The following is a 15707-nucleotide window of genomic DNA, read 5'->3' as shown; positions in this document are numbered from 1 at the left end:
AATTTGTAATACTAAAAATTATGAAACTTTAAAATGAACGGAAAATGATGTCCGATTTGGATAAAAGTTTGTTTCATTTTGAATAGATCAGGGATTTTCTTCAAATGTAGGTTTGGATGAGAGATTTACAGAATATAACGAATGAAACTTGGACCATAAAACGAACAACAGAATCGTCAGGAAAGAAACAAGATAGAAATATTTTCAAGAGAGTGTATAGATGCGATAGAAAGACTAGATGTAGGAATTTTTTTTTTGGCAATGTATGCTTCCATAGTATGTTTCTGTATATTATTGGTGAATGTGAATAAAAACACACTGTAATTATTTTATAATTCTTTGGCGATCGATTTCGGCTATGATTAAGCCATCATCAGGCCAGCTGAACTTACATTCTTCACAATTTAAATGATGCTTTTTTTTATGTGAACGGTGGTCATTGTAAAAGAATGAGAGTGTGCAATCTTACCGTCGTTGGAGGTAAATTGGTAAAAATATACGATGAGTCAAGATCAAGGATGAAGTATGTGACTTCAAAAAATAATTTTTCTCTATTCAGTTCTTTGCAATATATCCCAAACGTCGAAGTTCCTGTCGTGTTCAATATACAAAATGTATGCTTTATATAAGCACGGAATTTTCTTGAGATTATTTATTTTTTTTATTTTTTTTTTCGATATTCCGTGAAATTGAATAAATTCAGATATTCATTGACACATTCGCTTTTTCAACAAGTCTCAAAGATTTGTGTGTCAACTTCGAATTATGATCATGTCATTAATCATTTCATGTGAGGGATTATTTATATTTTCAATAAGATTGTACAATGATTACAATGAAATTAGTTTTATTTCATACTTTTCTTTTATTTAAAAACTAAAATATATGTACACTAACTCTAGATATATACAATTATTTACAAAGATTTTCATTAATATAGACATTTCATTTAGGTTGATGAAAACTATTGATTCCTCTTCCTTTTCGCTCCGCGGTGCAAATGTAAATTTGCGTGAACAGCGAGGGGTGATATGGTTTTTTCAAAATCACAATGTCTGTAATATATTTTCACCCTGCTGTTCTCACAGAATTTTGCGATCTCCTTGTTCGATGATTCCTTACTTTTATTACCCTGAACGGTATCTTCCAAAATGTTTTTCATGTGTCTCGCATTTCTCAATTTTTCTGTTAGAATCGCCGATTTTTCATCAAAGTTTACAGATTTACTACTCCCATAGAAAGTTATATCTTCTAATCGTTTCTGCACATCCTCATTCTTCTTGATTAGATTTTCTATCACCACTACTTTTTGCAGGTCTTCTTCCTGGAAGTACTCGAGTTTTTCCACGGTAGAGAGTGCTATCTTCGTTGGCAATATAAATGTTTCCCAGCAAGCCATTTTTGAGATTTTCCAAAACTGAAACAAACAAAGTAAAAATATTATTCTCCCATCATTCATATATCTCAAAGACTGTGGAAAATTATGCAAATGAACGTTTGAAATGCTAACGGAAAGAGATGTAAAGAAATTTATTTTTCTGTATTCTTAGGATAATCGAAGATGAAATGAATTATTAGAATTCAACTTACATAATTCGTTTCCACAGAACACACAACAAACAAGTTCAATTTCAATAAAAATATCTCTAACTTCACTGTTCGACCTGTACGAATGGAATGGAATATGTACCTGAAATTTTTCTTTTAGTACCTATACCTCTCATTTGGCAGATTCTTTCTGCGTAATCTCCCACTGACAAATCTTTCCCAAAATTATAATGACAAATTGTTCCCAGAATTAAAATCACACATATACTTACTAATTAGTGTTTACTTTTTATTCATATTATTTCTTGCTTTTGAAAGATCGGTTTGGTGGATGAAACTAATATAGATGGTTGAAAATTATTAATAGATTAAAATAAATATTTCTGAGGTATATTAATTTGAATAAAATTGTAATAAAACTAGACCTGTTTATCGGCAACATACAATTCTCAACTGCTGCACAAAATTTTTCACAGATATTGTCGTTAAAAAAAAATTTTGCTTGCTGAAAGAAAAGAGATAATGAAGAAAGTGATCACGCCTAAACAGGGAGGCAATCAATAAAAGAAGAGATAATCTTAAATAATATAACATTACGATGCGTGACAGTTGAACTAGAGATACTAGATTTACAAAAATCATGATTCAGCTAAGAAATCTAACGAAAAAGCAAGTTGTTAAATTTGCAAAAATGACTCTTATATGTTTTTATATGTCTATAATGAAATTCAATCAATTTCACTATGAGGAGGTTTGTTGTTCATTATTCGCATTACGAGATCCCAAATCAAAATAGAATGAAATAAATTTCACTTAATCTGTTAGTTTTCTGGTTTCTGAGAAAACATATGAAAATTACTTTTCAGTAGTCATCATTAGTTGCGTATGTATCCTAGGCATACACTGCTCAAAATAAATATATGAAGGAACCACACTTTTTTTGACATGAAATCACCCCTAAAATTTTCTAACAGCTGCTCATTTATACTCTGTATTTTATTATATCATTTCAGCGTTGAACGCTGTCGCAATGAAGGAGAGCAGTGCTTTAAAAACTGAGTTCGCTCAGCGGCTGAATTTCAAAGTATCAAGTGTCAAAAGTATATATGAGCCAGTATACTCCACGATTTCGTTGCGTATGCGGACGATATATCTTTTTTAAAGTCTTCAACAAATGTGTTATTATTGAAGGAAGAAATTGAGAAATTACTGCACGCCGCTTGCAAGTTTTTCAACAACCCCGATCTATATTTACATACCAAGAAGACCCAAGTAATTCGTTTTCATAACTATAAACAGCCGTCTGTTGGGTTACGACTGGATTTCGGTGATACACTCCTGTCCAAATGTACGGTCAAGTTTCTTGGAGTTGAATTTGATGAAAACGTCAACTGGGTGTCGCACTGTGGGGGCCTGGCTTCGAAGTTGCGCTCTTTCTATTACATGTTCGGGAACTTGAAGGCGGTACTAGATGTTGGCCAGCTTGTGAGTATCTATTATGCACAAGTAGAATCTCGTCTTAGATATGGAATCTGCTTGTGGGGCATCTCAACCAGAGCAAAAGATGTATTTGTTGCACAGAAGGCAATTTTGAGGTGCATTTTTAACATCCCTAGGAGAGAAACCGGCAGACTGGCTTTCAGGTCCGGCAATGTTTTGACGCTTGCCAGTCTATATATCTTTGAAGTTGCATGTTATATTTATTGCAACTCAGGCTCTTTCAAACGTAATGAGAGATTCATAACATGAATACACGACGAAAAGGATTAATTCATACCCAGGTTGCAAAATACAAGGTTGCCCAAAATGCTCCTAACTATATGGGACCGCGTATTTTCAATCATTTATCTGAGAATATTAGGTCAAGTTTAACGCTTAAGATGTTTAAGAGACATCTTAAAGCATTTTTGTTACAAAAATGTTTTTATACTGTTCAGGATTTTTTTGACTGTCCTGTACCTACAGTAATATAATTTTTTATATTCTGTACTTATATTTCAATTTTAAGAGTTTTTGACGTTCCTGACACAATGTAATTATTGTCTTGTGGGAAATAAAGATTTTGATTTTGATTTTTTTTTTTTTGATACGTACATTTAATATAGCCCATACAAATATTTTTGAGAGATCAGTCAACATCTTCAGTATTCGTATTTAAATTCATTTCATTCAACTGGGTATTCATGTTGATTATACCTTAATTTATTGAACAAAAAGTGCCTAACCACCTTGAGGGATACATCATTCCCTTAATGATGCTGATAACGCATTTGAATAACCTACGGTATTCACTAATACTTTTATTACTTTCAGCAGGTACGCTGGTATCATGAAAGAACAATATTGGGTCCTTTGAAACTAATCACTAATCGGAATCATACATCCAAATAATGAAAAACTTTCTCTCAGTTCAAATGCGCCATTTCCATTTGCAATAGGTCTGTATCATCGTTTTCTTGAACCGTTTTCTCCAAAATTTCTTCCATATAAAGTGCCTTTTTCATTGTTTATTTTAGAAATACCTAACTTCTTCCAAACGCTCCTGGACAATCTCATTATTTCGAAGTAAATTGCCCACAGGCACCAAAATTTGCAATTGTCCTTTATTCAACTGCTTCAGTTAAAAAAGCGCTATCTTTGTCGGTAATATAAAATTGTCCTAAGTAGTCATCGTTGAGATTCTCACATTCTGAAAAGCCAAAACACAGAAATTAATTATTGATTCAATCCTCCTTATTACTTGGAACCGGATCCGGAATATTTTCATATTAAGAAAAAGTAAAAGGTCTTGAAAACACTTCGAAATTTTCATAAAACTTTATAGTTTTAGATTACACAGATGACATGTTTCGGCTTTTTACAAACATTATCAAACATTAAACCTCTGAAAAGTTGTACAAACCCATAAAAGCCATTCAACAACTAAATCTCAGAAGCAAGATAGAAAATATACCTATAAATTAAATGATGAGGTTATATGGATATAAATTAATAAAACCTTCGATTTTGGGTTCCAAAAGTATTATGATGAACGTTCATCGAGTCAAAAACATTTTCGGATCGAATAAATTAAATAACGCAATGTTAAATAACTGTTTACAACTATTTTCATGATGATTTCGAAGTGAAAAATCGAAGACAACAATCTTTTTATAAATGTATCATCTTTCTCTAATAATTTTATTATAGGTGTACTTCTGATAAAATCCGGCTACGCTACAATATTCACAAAATAATGAATCCTAAAAAGTTGAAAATATTCTGATCTCATCCATGCATTTTCAAGTCCCCAACTTAAAAAACCATTTCAAATTGTGCATGGTAACAACTAACAATTTATCAACATTCCTTCGATTCACCGATTGGGAAATAAATAAATAAAAACAACAAATATATCAATCAATATATCATCAATATATTCAGGTGAATTATTTTTTTGAATGGATAAATTAACGGTTGTTTTTAGAGAAATTGCCTGCAGGTATTTTGGTTCAATCCAAATAAAATGAGTGGGAAAAAAGATATCAGTCGATGTCTTCATTATTCGTTTTCAATTTCCTTTCATTCAACTGGGTATTCATGTTAATTATGCCTGAAAGTTATTGAACAACAGGTACCTAACCACCTTGAGGGATGCATTATTCTCTTAATGGTGCTGATAACGCATTCGAATAACTTCTGGTATTCACCAATACTTTTATTACTTCAGCAGGTACTCTGGTGATATGAAGGAACAATATTGGGTCCTTTGAAGCTAATCACTAATCGGAATCATAAATCCAAATAATGAGAAACTTTCTGTCAGTTCCAAAGGAATTCCTGAATTTCGTTACTGCTCACTAAAACTATTATGAATAGTTTCCATGAATTTCCATTTTCAGTTCTTATCATACAGTGCCATTATATTTTTTCAGAAGTAGGATAATTGAATATGACTCATTTAGAGAATAATGCGTAAAGGTCAACATCTTTTTGATACTTCATCGAAAAAATCAATTGAATGTTTAGCTTCTATTTTTTTGTATAATCGAAATAAAAGCAATCCCTAAAATTAAGATAATGTATATTGAAACAAGAGCATTCAGTTTCTTTGCCCTTAGTTCTGAAGAATATGTTTTTCTTTTCGAAATAGCTATTCGATCGAAAACAAAAATATAAAATTTATTCTCCCTCACTTACCTGCATGAGCATGTATTCTTGGATACATTCACATGGATTCTTGAATCAATTCTATTATAGTGTGTACTTCAATGACTAATCTTTGGAATCCCGAATATATATGACGAATGAAATCACAATTATGCATGCATGCTTTTTGATGCATTTATAAATTTTTTTCATGAGCTATAGTATTGAATTTTTTCCTTTTTGCGAAAATTTAAATATCTTAAAAATGATTTGCAATGGACAGAACAATGCTTTCAATTTATATTTGAAATGATGTTGCCTAATGACTCAGGATATATCCATAAGATTTCAATAAATTACATTTTGTTTGCTAGAGAAGGTACGTATTAGACAATTCAAATAAATCGATGAATATCAAAAATGAAGCTTTAACTTCAATTTATTGTTATCTTAATAATTTCAATCTTGTGATACCTATATATTTTTTGGAAATTTGTGGGAAAAAGAAATATTCATTTGTTAGAAAGAATTTATTTATGATACAGAACAATTCATGTATAATCAATTCAGATACAGTATTTACATATTTACAATTCAAATATCACGAAAAAATTTTCATTTGTCAAATTACTTTTTCTTATATACATATTTGTGTATAAAATAGTTGGAGTGTACGTCCTTTGAATCTGCTTGATTAACTACCACTAGTTTTTCAGTGCTTTTTCTTTTCTTCTGAGATTTGGAGTAATATTTAAAAAGTAAGTATAATTCGAAGCTCTACTCTACTGTTACAAGTATTTATGAAAAAAATTATCTATCAATCAAATTACTTCAATATGGATGTAAATGGTGATCATTTATATTATATAAAAAAAAATTCAAAATTCATGGGGATATACATGTTACAGTTTGGAAAGCAAATAGTGCCATATAGTACAGGAAAAAATTACACTATATACATATACAATTTTATTAGAAAATAATCATTTCTGCCGTCTCCTTTTCCGACGTCCAGTTTGTAAAACGTATTCCTCGTAGAACAAACATCTTTCTTTCGAACAATGTTTCACTGGATTTAAATTGTCAGAATGGGACTCACGCACATTCGTTTCCGCTAATTCTCCCTGATACACAGCCCTTTTGGGTGTTTCATGGATGAAATTCCTATGTCTGAAGGTCCTAACGGGCCTTTCTTGATGACACATTCTGGCGATTTTTTCGTTTGATTTCACAGGATCGAATATTCCCTGAACTATGCCGTCTAAAACATCCGATATTTTAAAGGATTTCTCCAGTCTCCTATCCAGCTCAATCATTTCTTCCACGGGCGTCAATGGTGGTACGTGTGATTTTTCATTTTTCTTCGGCGGATTATCAGCGCCTATTCTTTTCAGAATTTGGTTGTGCATGTTAACAATCAATACCCTTCTTCGAAGATTTTTATTCATGGAACTCTGAGGTTCTCTCAACTTTTTCGAAATAGTCATGATGCACTTTTTAACTTCGAATTTGTTGATATTATCCATCCTGGAGACCTGGAAAAAATGTGTTCAATTTTTGTTGTTGCTTCGATCACTAGATTATTCTTAAATGAGCAACATATGTGACTGTGCTTTTAGTATTATAAGCTGTTGTGAATCTGTGTTCTGATTTTGAGTAAAGATAATAATATGGTTCCAGAACTGAAGACAAACTAGGTAATTAAAATAATGAATTAAGGGTATAATGATTGAGAAACATTTTTGCTGCGTTTATATCGTTTTCATATGATAAAGTGTTTAAGATTTTACTTTTCCTTATTTTTCCTTGTATTTTCTCCTCGATATAGGATAGATTTTTTGTTTTCGTAACAGTCTGATTTGAATTCAGTTATAAACAATGTTTGTGTCGGTTTGTCTAGAACTTCTAAAGTTCTAACAAGAACAAACAAAACAAGATAATTAAGATCAAGGACAATTTTCAAAATATAAAATTCCAAAGTTTTGGAAATGAACAAATCAAACAAGAAAATTAGGAAAAGGGACAATTTTCGAGATATTTCTGAAACTTATGGTCACTTTAATATCAAAAAGATAAGTTGAATTCTACATCTACTTCTAGAAATAAACAAACGCAATAAAAAATTAATTTTAAGGGCAATTTCTGAAATCTTGATCTGTAATAATTGGTTAGGTACTTTCGGAGAAAAAAAATTAGTCAAACACTAAAACTACTATCTGAATACCTACTATTATGAACTAAATTCAACTCACCATTTTCAGATACACACAACACAACACGCAACTTCAAATTTGACTGGTCAATCTCAATGGGACTAGCACTTTACTGTTCAAAGTATCGGTATAAAATGAGAAAGATACCCCTAATATTTTTTCTACCTGCCAGCTTTTCCGAGTTACCCCTTCTCTTCTATGATTGTCGGGTTAGTAAAGGAATCACTTGTCAGATACGCTCGCGTATCTTAACGTAATTATATCTCGTCAATATTCCCATTTATTACATTATGATACTTTTGTATTCTTGTTAAATTATTATTTTGCTTATAGGGAGTCATGAGCCAAGATTTTATGAAAAATGCACTGTCTCCTTATAAATGTCTGTCTGCTGGAAAATATATTGGTCCGTTAGATTCCATATCTCGAAAGAATTGAGAAGTGAAAAAAAAAATACTGAAAAAGATTAAAAATATTATTGCTCAATTTTGATCATTTTATCTTTTCATATACCCTTAAATCATGAGCTGACCCAGGGAAACCCACAAACATATATATATATATCAGTATATGTGATGCTGAACAAACTGCTCTCACTTTTATTGAATACTGCATATATCTATCAACATAGCTATCATGTTGACTAGTAGGGACTTTTATATTTATATTTGATCCATCAATGGCACCAATCACTCCTGTGAAAAATGTAGGGTCAAGTGGTGTAAGAACGACACTGGCGAAACTTTGGGTAAAAACGGTACAATAGTGCCAATCGTAATAAAATACATTTAATTGAATTAAAAATATCTTATAAATGACGTTTAATATTCCCATTATATTTTCCTATATTGTAAAGTTGTAAAAAAAATGAAACCACTATTTCAAACATTGCACCACTAAACAATACAAAAGGTGACCTTGAAAATTTACGAGGGCGACTGAAAATTTTCCGTATTCTCGAATTATATCGCGTTGTATTAGTGGGAGCGCCCACCAAAGTAGCGTAGCACTGACATAGCACATACATGACGAAGGCGATGCATAATTATCAGATATGGACTGAGAATGACATATTTCACGCAACTGACACTTGACTCAGATGTGCGATATCTGAAAATTATGCATCGCCTTTGTCATGTATCTGCTATGTGAGTGCTACGCTACTTTGGTGGGCGCTCTCCCTTAAAGGCGAATTAAGTACATTGATATTTTTTGTCGCGTTCGTGCTCTAATAATCAAGGCAAAAGTTGGAAGACAATTAAAATTCGTTGCTTACAGTCTGTTCGAAGACTCAAAAGTAAAATTGTCAGCTCTTGAAATCCTTTTTGAAAAGGCATATGCAGGGTGTCCCTGATGCATATACAATAACAGCACCCATGCCAGTAACTTCGTGCAATTTCGTCATGCCGAACTGAAGTTCGTAAGGCTGTTACGGCACCTGCGCTATGCTCGATCGGCGGTACGTATGAAGTAACACCACCCGTGCTAGATAATTCCTTCACATTTGTCAGTAAGGCACCTGCGCTTATTCGTTTCACGAATCCTGAACTGAAAAGTAACGTTAGCCACGCCGAAAAAAAAGCAGAAATTATCATCTGTGTGGCTGATAGGTGTACATATAAGAAGCAGAATGGAAGGAATAAGGAGATTGCCTTCTATCCAAAGAAAGTTATGAGTTGCGATGTGATAAGGCTGAAATTAGAAAAAAAATTGATGCTGAGGTAGGGCTATCATAAACATGCTTCTGATTATTTGACATAATTTCTTATACCTATCAGTACATCTGTGGCAGTTTTCCAGAAAAATTTTTCTGGGTATTTTTTTTGAACAAGCTCGAATCAAATTAAATTCATTACTGCAGTGTTATCGATAAAAACACTAAATTTTAAGCGTGCTCAGCAGCGTTCTATTCCATAGTTCTGCTCAAAGGAGTTGGATTCACATTATACAGGATCTTTAAAAATTTGTACTTCCATGGAATTATTTGCGAAGTAATGTAACCATTCAGGATTCTATATTTGGATAAAACGCATTTTTCATTATCATCTTTGCTTTGAAACTTATTGGGTAGCTCTAACGTGTATTTTGCTGCATTTTAATCTGAATTTGTAATACTAAAAATTATGAAACTTTAAAATGAACGGAAAATGATGTCCGATTTGGATAAAAGTTTGTTTCATTTTGAATAGATCAGGGATTTTCTTCAAATGTAGGTTTGGATGAGAGATTTACAGAATATAACGAATGAAACTTGGACCATAAAACGAACAACAGAATCGTCAGGAAAGAAACAAGAAATATTTTCAAGAGAGTGCACAGGGTGGGCATATTTCGATGTTCCAGCATTACAGCTTTCGAACCCGAGGAGATAGACAAAATCTGATACCCCATTCTCGTTCTCTTTTTCTGAGAAACTAACAAGAGTTGTAGTCATTTTTGGCCACCTTCTTTTGTTTTCGAGTTATAAGCGAAAATTGGAAAAATGGCGATTTCGAAATAAATTCATATCTCCGCTAATACTGATGATAGAGTTCTGAAATGAAAACATTATACAGGCACATTTTTAAGTAGAATCCAGTGGCGTACTTACCTTTTTAGCCGGATTTTGAATTACGAAGGTATGACTCAAAGTTATGTTTTTTTAAATAGGAACACTAGATTCCTGTGCAATTTTTGGAAAGCTTAATTTTTACTGATTTCAAAAATATATAATATCATATGGTTTCTATCAATATAAATAATAGAAAATAGTCAAAAACTTATTTTCTTAATATCTCTATGGTTTCTACTTTTGATGAGAATAGAAAAATGTAGCATCTTATTATTACAACAGTCTCCTTCTATTAGTTCTTTCATTTCTATGTTTTACTCAATTTCTCCAAAATTCAAATTTTGTGGAAATTGGTAAAAAACATAGAAAGAATTACATTGCCTTGAGGATACTGATCTTGTTATAGGAAGTTCTATTTTTCTGTGTTCGTCCGAAGTTGAAACCATAGAAATATTGAGAAAATGGGTATTTGACCATTTTCTATTATTTATATTGATACAAACCATATGATGTTATATATTTTTGAAATCAGTGAAAATTAAGCTTTAAAAAAATTGTATAGAAATCTAGTGTTTCCATTTAAAAAAACATAACTTTGGGTAATGGCTTCGTAATTAAAAATCCTGCTAAAAAGGCAAGCACGCCACTGGATTCTACTTAAAAAAGTGCCTGAATAATGTTTTCATTTCAGAGCTCTATCATCAGTATTAGCGGAGATATAAATTCATTTCGAAATCGCCATTTTTCCAATTTTTGCTTATAACTCGAAAACAAAAGAAGGTGGCCAAAAATGACTTCTACTCTTGTTAGTTTCTCAGAAAAAGAGAACGAGAATAGGGTATCAGATTTCATCTATCTCCACTGGTTTGAAAGCTGTAGTGCTAAAACATCGAAATTTGCCCACCCTGTACAGGGGTTTATCTACTGAAGGGACCTCGAGAACTATATCAGCTAGAAGAAAACCGACGGCACGTTCTCCTCTTTTTTCTTGACTAATCCAAAACTGAAAACAGATCCAGCCTAACGCTCATAGATTTTGAGATACGACAGGGATTTCTGATTTTTCAAATATAAACTATAATTGAAAATTCTTTCATCTTGCTGCAATTTTTTTGCTGATTTCAAAAATGTATCATATGTTGCTATTCACATGAATATAACGTAAGAAAAAAAATTCGAATTTTTTCACTGCTTTTCGATTCACTGTTGAATTTTCAGTAGACTGGCGTAACCATAGCGACCGTTGAAAATGCGTTATGGTTTGTGAACTCCACATAATCTTATGTGAACTCAACCTTCTGCGGTAGGAATCACCGACTGACGAATAATTATTTCTTTTATATATCGATATCGACATCGATATCCTTTTGAAGAGAGTAAGATGTCTAAAACACTGGTGTGTGCACTTGTCACTTTTTGCAAGCATCAACATTGCAGCAAATCGGGGATATGGGATCAGTTTGGTGGCGGCGCCACCATGTCATTTGCTTCGTTCTATCCTTGTTCTACCAAAGGAAGTCCAATGATACTCTCTCGCTTTATTTTGTTTTGCGAATGTCGATCAACGAGTTCAAAATATGAACTGGCCCATTTTGTCAGCTGTTAAGGAATATTTGTGCATAACAGTTCAATTTTCGTTGTAAAAACAAATCTGTCAATATTTCAATACTATCGAATAAGGGTTCGAAGGAGGATTTACTGTTCTTCTTCAAGATAATTTCCGTTTGACAACTTGAATTCGTGAGAGGGGTAATTCAATATGATTTTAATAAAACATAGTTGATTGGTCAAATATCCAATATATTCAGTTGACGGAAAGGGAATTTTCACTATATCTTCAGGAAGAATATTTGAAGTGACAGAATCGAATAAATTTATGTATTTCTGATTTTCAATACATGCTCACAATTCACATCACGTATTTCCAATACAGTTTCTTTGAAATATTGCTGAAGTTTCCATAAAACTCAGCTATATCCGTCCCGAATGTTCGTTCATCTGATTTGTTTCTGCCTCAAATTCCAACACCGAATTATTAACTGTAGTTCTTGATTGTCCATACAGAAAACTGAAACGACGTTTTGAATGTTCTACACCCCTTTCTCGAAACTAATATATTTTCACACACCAATACTCGCTTATAAATACAGCATATTCGTGAGTCGTAGTAAAGTATTCAAATTATTTTCAAATATCAAATGAAAATGCTCTGTCAAATTCTACACAGCGCTACCTTCAGTGGGAAAAACGAAATTGATCCCATATCCCCACGAAATTAAAAACAATATCGAATCAGTGAATACACCAGAGTTTTAGACATCTTAGAAGAGAGTAAAAGATTTATGTCTGATTATTAAAGAAGAAAATTTATTCAATTATCTTTTTTTTTATGAAAGAAACTTTAAGAGTCAGTAATATTATAAATAAAATACGATAGCTATTTCTAATTATAATTTTTACAGAAGTAAGATGATGAAAAATAGGTACTTCTGTCAACGGTAGTGTTCGAATTGTGAACCATCGTAAGATAAGCATGCCAAACATCGCTATAACAAGCGATGGCAAATTAATCATCGAAATATTTATTCAGCAATCCGTGATTTCAATCATAGAGGCTCAGGTTCACAAAATATAATGCATATCCAACGGTTGCTATGGTAACCCAGCCTACTTATAATTCAACAGAGAATCGAAAAGCAGGAAAAAGTATTGAATTTTTTTCTCGTGGAACATTCATGTGAATAGCAACATATGATACATTTTTGAAATCAGCAAAAAAATTGCAGCAAGATAAGAGAACTGTCAACTATAGTTTACTTCAAAGTCGGAATTTTGTAGATTCCGAGTTCAAAGTCGGAATTTTGTTAAATTCCGAGTTCAAAGTCGGAATTTTGTTGAATTCTGACTTCAAAGTCGGAATTTTGTAAATTCCGAGTTCAAAGTCGAAATTTTATTTGAATCGAAGATTCAGTAACACTAGTTGAGATTACTGCGTGTAAGGAGAACCTCGTAATTGTGTTTTCAACTTGCAGTGATGGAGGTAAGTCTGATCATAATTCAACTACCTATTATAACTCTATATAATTCACTGTCAATAGAGTCATACAGTCATAGGCTTGTAGGTCAGCTGCTTGTGGATAGTCAGCGAATAATTTGTTGTGACGAACATGAAAAGATGCCAGTAATTACATATTTGCCCATATACCTACGTGTACGTGTACGAACCAAACAAATTAGGGATGTTGGTCATTGAAAGTTGAATAGTTGTATAGAATTATTGTAGAAGAAATCTACTTGTGTTTTCATGTTGTATTTCATCTGCGTGAGCATGTGATTTGTGAAATACTAAACTTTCTGTACTGAATTACTGAAATAAGTACGCAATTTAGCACATTGGCAATTGAATAGTAACCGTGTGTTTTGCCATTTTAGAAACAACTAGCATATCCAATGGAATTCGCACATTGTACGCAGATCGTCCAAAAAAATGATTTATTCGAGATATGCGCGAAATTGGGTTTTCCGTATTTTTATTGGATTTTTGAGCTACATTCAATTCCATTAAGGATGTGAAACTGTTTCCCCTGTTTCTATACAACACTGATTTATCGAAATGCAACAAATTTTTGATAAGCCAGATTACAGGTCATCATCTTGGATAGGATTTTGAATCTTCTGTAATAACCTACGTATTCGTTTTAGCAAGACAGTACTGAAGAATTACTACAGAAATATTTTGCCTATGGATTCCAGCAACGGGAAATTCTTGCTTTCATGAAAAACCTACATAATAGACCCATGTCTAGTCGCACACTCAAAAGAATTCTGTCGAAACTACATGTCTGTAGAAGAAAAAATTACTCAAAAATTGAGGATGTTGCCAAGTTCCTAGAAAACGAATTGATGAAGTCTGGTCAACTTCATGGCTATAGGTGGATGCGAGATGTTTACAAAATAACTTTATTGTGACTCAGTCAGTTGTCAGAGAATAACTAACTTATTCAGACCCGCAGGGCGTAAAAACACGTAAACGAAGGCAAAATCACAATTCGCAAATCCAATTACTGTTGAGGGCGCTGCGAAATGTAAACAAACTTTGACGTTTGTCAGTACTATTTTCGAGATTTGTACGGCCCATAGACATATAGACATGGACTGTGCCTTCCCTTTCTATCTATGCATGAAATACGGTCAAAAAAAGTGACAGAGAGAAACGCACGTCGGGAATGCAGTTGTCTCTTTCTAGAATATTGATTGGTCTACACTCACCTCTATGTGAACAAAAAAGAGACAGGTAAATTCCCGACGATCATTTCTCTCTTTCTATAAAAAAAGCCAATTTCATGCTGACATTGCTCAGTCCATGTCTCTATGTCTATGGTACGGCCTAACAGAGTTTTTCTAGTAAATCAAGATATTTATCGAAATTATCGGAAGTAAATTGACTGATTTAGTTTCGTAAAGAAACATAAAAATTCTTTGGAAATACTTCATTTAAAACGGATGAATTGTGGAATAAAATCGAGCGATGATATCGATGATATTGGTGATAATGGTGCACCTACACACAAATTCCTATTATTTCATAGATTCTTTCTTAAAGTAAATCTAGGTTATAATGTTGAGGTAGCATATGCATCTACTAAGTTTTCGAAGGAGGTAGAAACTGAACATCTTGATAAGTGAAGCGTTTATGTGGAAGTTTTAAAGTTTTTATTTAAAATATTTCAATTCCATGTTATAATATAGGTATTCCCCATACTGAAATTTCAAGAGAAATAAATATGATTCAGCTCTTGGAACAAGTTCTACAGATGAGAAAAAGCATTCATTTGGAAGTATGAAAATTATGAAATTGTATTTCTAAAACGTTAATTGAATTTAGCAGAAAACTCTCGCAAAGAAAAATTGTTTAACCTAACTCCTGCCAGTTGAAAGCACTGGTATAAATACCTTTTCCAATATTTTTTCGGAATCAATATTTCTATTCAGAAAACAAGACAATAATCCCAATATAACTTCTCCAAATAATAATTATAATACTTTATCTACGACTTCAACAATAAATACTAAGATACAAGTACAGAGAAAGAACTTTATTGACAAGTCTCAATAGTGACCAACAACAGTACTATAAAAATTTTAGTTTAAATTTTCGGGCGATAAATTCTGTATGGTAATATTAGCAGCTCGTCTTACTTCTGGAGGTGTACATAATACTTCATCTTCATTATCTGAATTGATTCTTTCGAGCAAAATATTCACAA

This window comes from Coccinella septempunctata, chromosome 2 (genome assembly GCF_907165205.1).
Source record: "Coccinella septempunctata chromosome 2, icCocSept1.1, whole genome shotgun sequence".
NCBI lineage: Eukaryota > Metazoa > Arthropoda > Insecta > Coleoptera > Coccinellidae > Coccinella > Coccinella septempunctata.
The sequence above is the reverse complement of the archived record's forward strand: the minus strand, read 5'-3'. Positions refer to the sequence as shown.